We start from the raw sequence: 9,653 nt of genomic DNA, 5'->3' as shown, positions 1-9,653 counted from the left end.
AGCCTGCAGCAATTTCACTCATTTTGAAGAATACGTACCTAAATATTATTGTAATATATTAGGAGACGCAGCAAAACAGGATGGTGTCAATTACAAAAAGGTACCAGGGGATGAGCCAATAACATGGTCTCATTAGAATATGTCAAAATAGTGACATTTAACCTTTGCAGTTATACAGTATGTCACCTAAGATGACATGTCACAGTGTGGTTAGGGACAGGTTAATGGATAGGGTTAGGGCATACAAACACTATGCTTAAATGTTAACATTCGGACGCATTTCGAATGAGGTACAGTATGTGTGGAGTCAACCCTGTCAATAAAGTACTTCTTAATTGTTACAAAATATGATGAACAACTTAGCACATTGAGTGCGCCAATGTTATTGATAGAATCTGAAAGTGTGATGTTAATTGAGAGGACAGTCTTTACTTTTCATTCTGATATGCATCCATGTTTGGCCACTGATATAAAGCAGCATGACATTTCCTTTCAAGTACATGACATTTGTTATGACTAGGTTGTACTTGATGTGGCTAGCAATAATGTAAGTTACTCAATAGCGATTGAGTGTAGCCATCCATTTGCTTTAAGGATAAAGAGGCAGTGTACTGAACTAAAAGCCTAATTGCTGATGCATGTAAAGAGATCAAAATCCAAGAAATGTGATGGCGTCATCGTCCAAAAGCATCTATTAGTCATGACAGTGTGTCTGTGTTTTGTATAGAAACTAGGTGGTGTTGTGGTCATTCACCTGTATCTGTCTGGTGTTCATAAAACTGTTTATAATCAAAAAACTTTATTAGTATGCTTGATCTATTCAATTTGCTGATTAAAGTGGTAAAAATGAGTCGTATGATATTTTGGAGAACAATCAAGTCTATACAAATGAGGAGCTTTACACTGACAATCTTTTGAATTTGAACTAAGTGTATATTTAGTTTTGTATTGTAAAGTATCTTAATAATTACAATCTGTGTCACTCTATCAGGCCAATTTCATAAGGCAATGGAAGGTTAAAGAATTTATCATTTAGTCTGGCTAAGATGGTTCTCTTACAGAAGTAGGCCAGAGAGTCGACACCAAAAGCATTACATTAAAAAGATTGGCAATAAGTTACTATATGGCAATAAGTTACTATATTGCAGCAATTTACACAGAGCTCATCTGGAAAATGGCTTGACCTTTGTTTCTGTTTCTATGATGACTAATGGACGTATTTGTTACAATCTGAATGAGGATGCACAGGACGTGTGTGGGTGAAAAAGTGTTTGTGTGCATGTGTGTGCAAAAGTGCATGCATGTAGTCACGCGTGTGTTGTGTATATGCATGTGCTTGTATGCAGAGTTCGCTCGCCTTTAATAGCCCTTTTGAGATGCTAGTGCCAGATTAAAATCGTGAATCAGCAGGTTAGGGCTAAAGAGAGCCGTAATGGCTTCTGGTGTACTTCTTAATTGCATCTGGGCAGAAAAACAACGGGAGGCTCAAGCTTATGTAGACACAGTCCAACTTATCAGACCGCCTCTACTGGGAGCTTGCTTTAATCTCTTTATGGTCCTTAAAGACAGCCTAATGTTTTATTTCTTCCATTAAAATGACTCTTGACTCAAAAGCAGAAACTGCCTTTTATAGCTGGTGAAAGGAGTCAAGCTGCCATAGAGAAAGCCACTACACTATACCTGCCACTGGGTGTTTTGTGTATTCCACAAAGCAAATTTGTGCAATGTAATGCAAATACAAATTTTCTGACACGTGATACAAGCGCCCATCTCCAGTAGCAGCTGATTCAGTGTAGTATTCCATCATGCATGCTGTGTTTCAGCGGCCCTGGCGAGCAGTAAGTTGTAAGTGTGTCATAAATTAGAGCCAAAGTCTTAAGTCAGCAGTCCTGCACGAGGAGATCTGGAGGACATGTGTTCATTTCCTGAGTGATTCATAATGCTTAGATTGCATTATCTTGTATTGCATTTCCTTGTGTGACAGAATATATGCCCCACCCTTGGCCTTTTGATCTTTGATTTAGAAGTTATGTCTTTATTGAAAGGTAAACGATGGAAACTGAGTAGTATTCTAAAACCATTATACAGCATACCGTAAAGACATTTTCTTTATCATTTCATGTTAGGTGTCAAAGTCCAATAGAAACAATGTTAGCCTACCAACTGAATCTATTTTCTCCCCAATATTTGATAGACTTTCCCTGATAATCATGTCTTTTGTAAACTATGGAGGAGTAGAGTACTGGATATTTGAACATGCACCATGGACTGGTTAGTATACAATTCTATGATACATCACCACACCAAACTCACTCCACTATCAATGCTACTGTAAATTCAGGCTCAAACCAACAAGCAGGGCTCTGATGTAATTTCTTATCTGGGCCATATCAAGGACCCTCCCAATGGATCAATAACACTAACAACCTACGGGGAGATGAGGAGGGAGGCTTGCATGTTACATTTTAATGGAGCCTATTACCAAATACATCTCCAACAGTATTTAATAAAGGTGAGCTCAATTTAAGTTGTATAATAGCCCCTTCATCACATCCGCTGAATCCTATTGATTCCAGAGGATAGTTGATGGATTTTGATATTACGACGAGGCTCCTACTGTCATGGAGGTTCAGACATTTATAAATCCCTCAGTCTGAAAATCCAACTATAATAAGAAAAGCTGTATTTTAGGAGCATTGAATAAATTATTATTAAAATCACACGCCCAGGCTGTTTTGGAGTGTTGCAAAGTTTGTACATAGCAAGCCCTGATTATCTGGATATAAGACCAATAACTATACTGTATATCTGTAGTAGTATAGTAGGTATACTGTACGTTTTGTTTCTCACAATGAGTATATACTGTCCTGCACTTAAGGTATGCATTTGTCTGTTTGGTCTATCCATCTCTATTGATAAGCATGTCTCTGTGTTCCAGGTCTTACTGTGGCTGATCTTGTGGGTTTGACTGCAGTAACTATTCAATAAATCACTGTTGAATTATTACAGGCATGAGAAGAGGAAGCTCTTATACATAGCACAAATGAATGCTGCTCCTACAGTGCAGACACAATAAATCAGTTCACTAAAGTTACCAAAACTACAATAATGGTGGTGCAGTACCTTTTTGTTTCAATTTCAGAATTTATTGACAGTGGGTTGTTTGAAGGCTCCTTTGCGAAGACTTTCAGACACTCATTTTACACTGACAATTATTGAATATTAAGCACTAAATAGTTTTGTCCAATGTTTATTTAACACAAAAGGCTATTGTACGGTCTAATGATGTGATTAGATGTGGAGCTTCGTAGTCGGGAACTTTATATGGGTGGTGTATCACTGTAACAGAATAGCCAATTTAGCAGACCAATCATTATGTCAGCGCAGTCATTTGGTAAACATTACAAAGAATAGGGTGAGTTATAGATTGACATTTGATATCAGGAAATGCTATTAGACCCTTTAACCAGCAAGATTATCCTTTATCCTTTGGTATTGTGACTAATTAAAGGGATATTACACTCAAATCAAAGTTTGTCTGATTTATTTATTTTTCTTCCTCAAAATGAGTCTTTTGAAAAGTCCACAGCCTAGGTCTTCTGTTTAGAAGATTCCTGACTAGTCTCTCAGTCCCTGCCACTGAAAAACATCTCCATGCTGCCACCACCATGCTCCACTGTGGGGATGGTATTGGCCAGGTAATGAGAAGTGTCTGGTTTCCTCCAGACGTGACGCTTGGCATTCAGGCCAAAGAGTTCAATCTTGGTTTCATCAGACCAGAGAATCTTGTTTCTCATGGTCTGAGAGTCTTTAAGTGCCTTTTGGCATACTCCAAGCGGGCTGTCATATGCTTTTTACTGAGGAGTGGCTTCCGTCTGGCCACTCTACCATAAAGGCCTGAATGGCAGAGTGCTGCAGAGATGGTTTTCCTTCTGGAAGGTTCTCCAATTTCCACAGAGGAACTCTGGAGCTCTGTCAGAGTGACCATCGGGATCTTGGTCACCTCCTTGACCAAGACCCTTCTCGCCCAATTGCTCAGTTTGGCCTGCGGCCAGCTCTAGGAAGAGTCTTGGTGGTTCCAAACTTCTTCCATTTAAGAATGATGGAGGCCACTGTGTTCTTTGGGACCTTCAATGCTGCAGAAATGTTTTGGTACCCTTCCCTAGATCTGTGCCTCGACACAATCCTGTCTCGGACATCTACTGACAATTCATTCGACCTCATGGCTTTGGTTTTTGCTCTGACATGCACTGTCATCTGTGGGACCTTATATAGACAGGTGTGTGCCTTTCCCAATCATGTCCAATCAAATGAATTTACCCCAGGTGGACTCCAATCAAGTTGTTGAAACATCAAGGTTTTCCTCAATGGAAACAGGATGCACCTGAGCTCAATTTCAAGTCTCTGAGCGAAGGGTCTGAATACTTACGTAAATAAGGTATTTCTGGTTTAGTTTTTTAATACATTTGCAAAAATGTCTAAAAACCTGTTTTCGCATTTTCATCATGGGGTATTGTGTGTAGATGAATAGTAAAAAATAAAAATAAACTTTTAGAATAAGGCTGTAACATAAGAATGTGGAAAAAGTCCAGGGTTGTGAATACTGTCCAAATGCACAGCAGTGTGCAAAGTGGTCAACAAGGCAAACGGTGGCTACTTTGAAGAATCGAAAATATATCATTTGATTTGTTTAACACTTTTTTGGTTACTACATGATTCCATAGGTTTTATTTTATAGTTTTGATGTCTTCACTATTATTCTATAATGTAGAAAAAAGTGTGTGTCCAAACTTTTGACTGGTACTGTATAAATATATACATGCTTCCAACAATTTTTCACTTTTTTACAAAAATTTTGTTTGATTTACGAAGGAGATTTACGAAGGAGAAACAGATTTTTTGTGGTAAAAACAGTAACAAAGTGATAAACTGTTCAAATTAAGTGTTTTGTAACTCTACAACTAGTGACAACTGAGCTGCCACCAATGTTAAGGAGACAAAATCTTAGCTTTGATGGCGTTTTTGAAACACATGAGTGTAAGGGGCTATGAGACAGATTTAAGATGTACTGAAACATTCATCCTTTGGTGTTCTGAAGCATGACCTGGTGTGTTGTAACACAACTTAATCAATGGTGTAGTGGTTTTTTTTTTAGGTGAGGGAGCATTTAAAATGATGTCATCATTTCCTCAAAGTTTGTACTGACAGATGTAGCCAATTGAATAGCCTATCATTATAGAATATGCATGAAATGTATTCTCCAATTGCAATGTCTGCCTATGCCCACACAATACATGTTTATACTTTTAATACCCGTAAAACACCAATTTAGTCATAGGCTGCCTAATTTCAAAATCAGCCATCACTATCAATCATGAGTGATAATACTTCACGTTTTACAGGTGAAACATCCAAACTACATCTCCATCTCAATCAGTTTCATAGGAATATGCATTTAGATGTTCTTGAATTACTGTTTCGTGAGTGAATTAGAGCAGATGGTGTTAACAAACTATTAACCTTTCTTGTATTTTATTTCAATCATATCATACTGTATGTCCTGCCTTATGGCGCTCTCTGTTGAGTTTTGGCGCATTAATTTTTGTTGTTGTTGACTATTCAGCTTCAGCTAACCAGCCTAAAATCTCATTAGAAATAAGGTGTTTTTTGGTGTAATAGTAACGTTATAGGCCTCCTATGCTATCATATTCGGTTCTGTTATGTAAAATGCTAATGGTCATTATGTGATTTTGCGAGACATTGATTCCGCTATGATCTAACTTTACTAAACAAGCACCATTGTGAGAAGCAGAGGTGGAAAAAGTAACCAATTTTCATACTTGAGTAAAAGTAAAGATACCTTAATAGAAAATGACTCAAGTAAAAGTAAAAGTCACCCACTAAAATACTACTTGAGTAAAAGTCTAAAAGTATTTGGTTTTAAATATACTTAAGTATCAAAAGTAAATGTCATTGCTAAAATATACTTAAGTATAAAAAGTAAAGGTAAAGTCCTTATATAAAGCAAACCAGACAGCAACATTTACTTTAAATTTACGGTTAGCCAGGGGCACGCTCAAACACTCAGACATAATTTATAAACTAAGCATGTGTTTAGTGAGTCCGCCAGATCAGAGGCAGTAGGGATGACCAGGGATGTTCTCTTAATAAGTGTGTGAATTAAACAATTTTCCTGTCCTGCTAAGCATTCAAAATGTAATGAGTACTTTTGGGTGTCAGGAAAAATGTATGGAATAAAGAGTACATTTAACTTCATTACATTCCTAAAGAAAATGAAGTAAAAGTACTTTACACCACTGGGGAGAATTGCTAATAATAAGTGATAAGTATGACTATTAGGCGTCGGCAACAGATCTTGATTAAATGTCATTTGAAATGTTTGGAGTGCCCTTCATGGTTCTGAAAGGACAGCGCCAGGATCGCACAATGATGTTAAAGAAGTTGAACCAACTTGTGGTGCTGAAGGATAGTTCTGTGCATTCGGCTAGCTCAGGAACAAGCCTCGTATAGCTATTGGTAGGCTATAGCCTAATGTAAATACAAATACATACAGTTGAAGTCGGAACTTGGTAATGAAATAAATTCCCTGTAAACGGTAATATTCTCTGCCTCTGTCATCCTTACCCGCACCTACAGTCCCATACCTCTTTCACTCCACAGGGAGTTAGTTGAGTTGTAGCGGGGTGTTGCGTTCCCTCCACCAAGAGGCGTGCGTAACATTCTTCAATGCAATAAAATGTTTGTACTCATGTTGTCATTGACGCATACTTTTTGGAATTGTTTTAGAGCGTTTCACCTGAGCTTTTTACATGCTCTTTCCTGTCTGAGTTTGTGAAGGCCCTGAATACAAGGGGAGGCACCTGCAAACTTGCCTGTTTTTATACTTGACCATAGAGTTTGCTAGAGGGCACACCTGACACGAATGACCTCTCTCCACCTCCATGCCCCAGACTTGGGGAATTGTGAACAGTACGGCAGCACAATCCTTGAAGTTCACATTTTGCCTTTAATCGAAACAATTGTCTTCTGATATGGGGGCCCAAATTCTTCACAGAATGTTTGGTTGAGTGGATATAATTCCAAATAAATTTGCCATCTTACTGCCCAAAAGTCATGGGTTAGATTCCTGCTTCAACTGTCCAACTTTCACTCCTTCTCTGTGTCCTCCTGTTTCTATTGTCTAAACAAAGCCCAGAAAAAAACTTAAATGTGGAATTCTTATTGAGAATTTTGTTGATTTAACATTTCATATTTTTTGCTTAAGTCTGTTTTATTGAGTCCATGTCTACTAATCTCAAGTCTGAATCGGGCCCCATGTGCTGAACGCAAGAAGGGTGGTTCAGCATAAGAGTTTAGTCCTGAAGACTGGCTGAGTGGACTAAGGCAGTGTTTTGACAAGCATGAGACCTGGATCCACAACCACCTTCTCACGTTATGGCCCAATTTTGTACATGTTCCCTCATGTTACCCCTGTTATAACTTACATAACCGTAAACATTAACCCTATAATTAGTGTCATTGTCTACCCTATGAAAATAATTAAATTCCCAGTGTCTTCTTTAAAATGTTAATTAAAATATTGTCTGACATTCAGCAATAATCAATATTTACACTAAACCATTGGCATTTCAAAACCATTTGATTGTATGAGAGACATAGTCTGCCAAAACACGATGTTTGTGTTTTGACGCTGCCTATTGCATGCACTAACACCAACAATGGTTTTCACAAGACTCTCTTAAAAACGTCAATATTCAGATTTAGGACTACAGTGTTTCAGAGTACTTCCATTCTGTTTTAAATTAAATGTAGTGTATTATAACATTTACGTTGAGTTTAGATTCAAACACCCTCCAAACACCAGATCTCAGCTTAGGTGCACTACTTTTCACGGTTTCACTACATAATGATGGTGTTTTGAGTCTTTCTATTTTAACAGTGTACAAGAAAGTAGCAATGTGTTTCTCTGTGCCATAGAATTGGTGAGCCTACATGTCTCCATTTGGAATCATAATAGTTTGATTTTAATGCTAAAGGAACATTGTTAACCATAAATCATAATGCCTGCATGCACCAGGAATATACAGGAGTAATGTAACATGCAATAAGTAATTAAAGTTATACTGTATATCTAAACTTTGCTATTCAAGTAGGTCAGGAGCTAAATCTGTGGCAAGTCATTACAAACTTTCAACCCTAGCATCTTCCTGTTTCCATATGACCTTAAAGTGATGAGTTTGGAAGACTATTATTTAGATACCATTAGATAACTTCATAATCATAATCCTGCAGGGACTTTACGTAAGTAAACCATTCCAATTATTCCTGCATTTAGCCTGGCAACCAAGAACAAGAGCTAGGATGGATTGAACTCTACAGTTTGTAATGAAGTCTGGCAGCGTGGGGTGGCGGGCAGCGGCTGGCTGCCAGAGACGTGACAGTGTTAAATGAGGAAAGCTGTCGGGATGGTGTGGAGTTATTGCTGTCCGCCGAGGGCCAGAACGGGCGCCCTTCACACATTAGCCAACCCCGGCGCTAATGGACTTTCCTGGGTGGATGTCTCTGTAACCGGGTTAACAAAAATATTGTTATTCCTCGCAGTGGCGAAACACAGCATCAGGGGACATTGTGCAAAAACAACCAATGTTGCTGTAATGGACAATTACAACAGATAGTGTTACATGGTACCAGCTGTAGACAGTAGATGCTGTGTAGTGTAAAACATCTCCTAATAGGATGCTGAGTTTTACCATCAACCACTGCAGACAGTGTTGTTTTGCCCCTGTCTCTCTCCCTCTCTTTCCATCATGCCCTTGTTCTGTTCAATATGTTGAACTGCTCATGTGTCACATGAAGATGTTATGATCTTTGACATGTGTTTTGCCCATTAGAAAGGGCCAGTCCCTTGTTGAAATGACAAGGCCAGCTTTACTGCCCATCTACAGGTTGGTTTTAGTTTTTGAGCGTAAGTCAGCTAATAGCTGTTCTGAGGTGATTGCATGTACAGCAATAGTTTATCGCAGGGTTTGGATTCATTTCTGTATTCAACTTTGATTCAAGTCCCGCTCCATAAAATGTCCTTCTGTTTGATTCTTCATCAGCATGCTTTATTGCATGACACCCATTTATGTTCACTTTGCAATAAATCGCACCTTCCAACTGGAAAAACTTTCTTGACTTCTTATATAATATTGATCTTTAACAGTCCAAACTTTAGGCTACTACCCAGAAGACTCATTATAGTTATTTGTATCGATCAAAGCCATATGCCACCAGAAAATGAACAAAAAAGTGTGCAATTTTAATTTTGATGCATGACTCATTTCTGTAAAGAACAAGCAGTAGCCATAATGATTCATTTCAAAGTAACTTTCGTAGATGCTTGCATATTGAACTTGATAATGATGAATGTCGTGAGAGATAGCAGAGACGAGGGACCAATCCCGGAGAGGTGTAATTTACGGACTTAACAAACGTGTCATTAGTCACCCAAAGCGCTTTCTCCTTTCCTGTGAAAAAATACATTTCCGCTTCTTATTTGATTTGTCCAGATCAATGGTTGGGATTATATTGTTTTTTACAGCACTTTGTGCCGCCAAGAGGTTTTCAATTAACTAATGTGGAGATTACCA

This window comes from Salmo salar, chromosome ssa01 (assembly GCF_905237065.1).
Source record: "Salmo salar chromosome ssa01, Ssal_v3.1, whole genome shotgun sequence".
Taxonomy (NCBI): Eukaryota; Metazoa; Chordata; class Actinopteri; order Salmoniformes; family Salmonidae; genus Salmo; species Salmo salar.
This window is presented reverse-complemented; position numbering follows the sequence as displayed.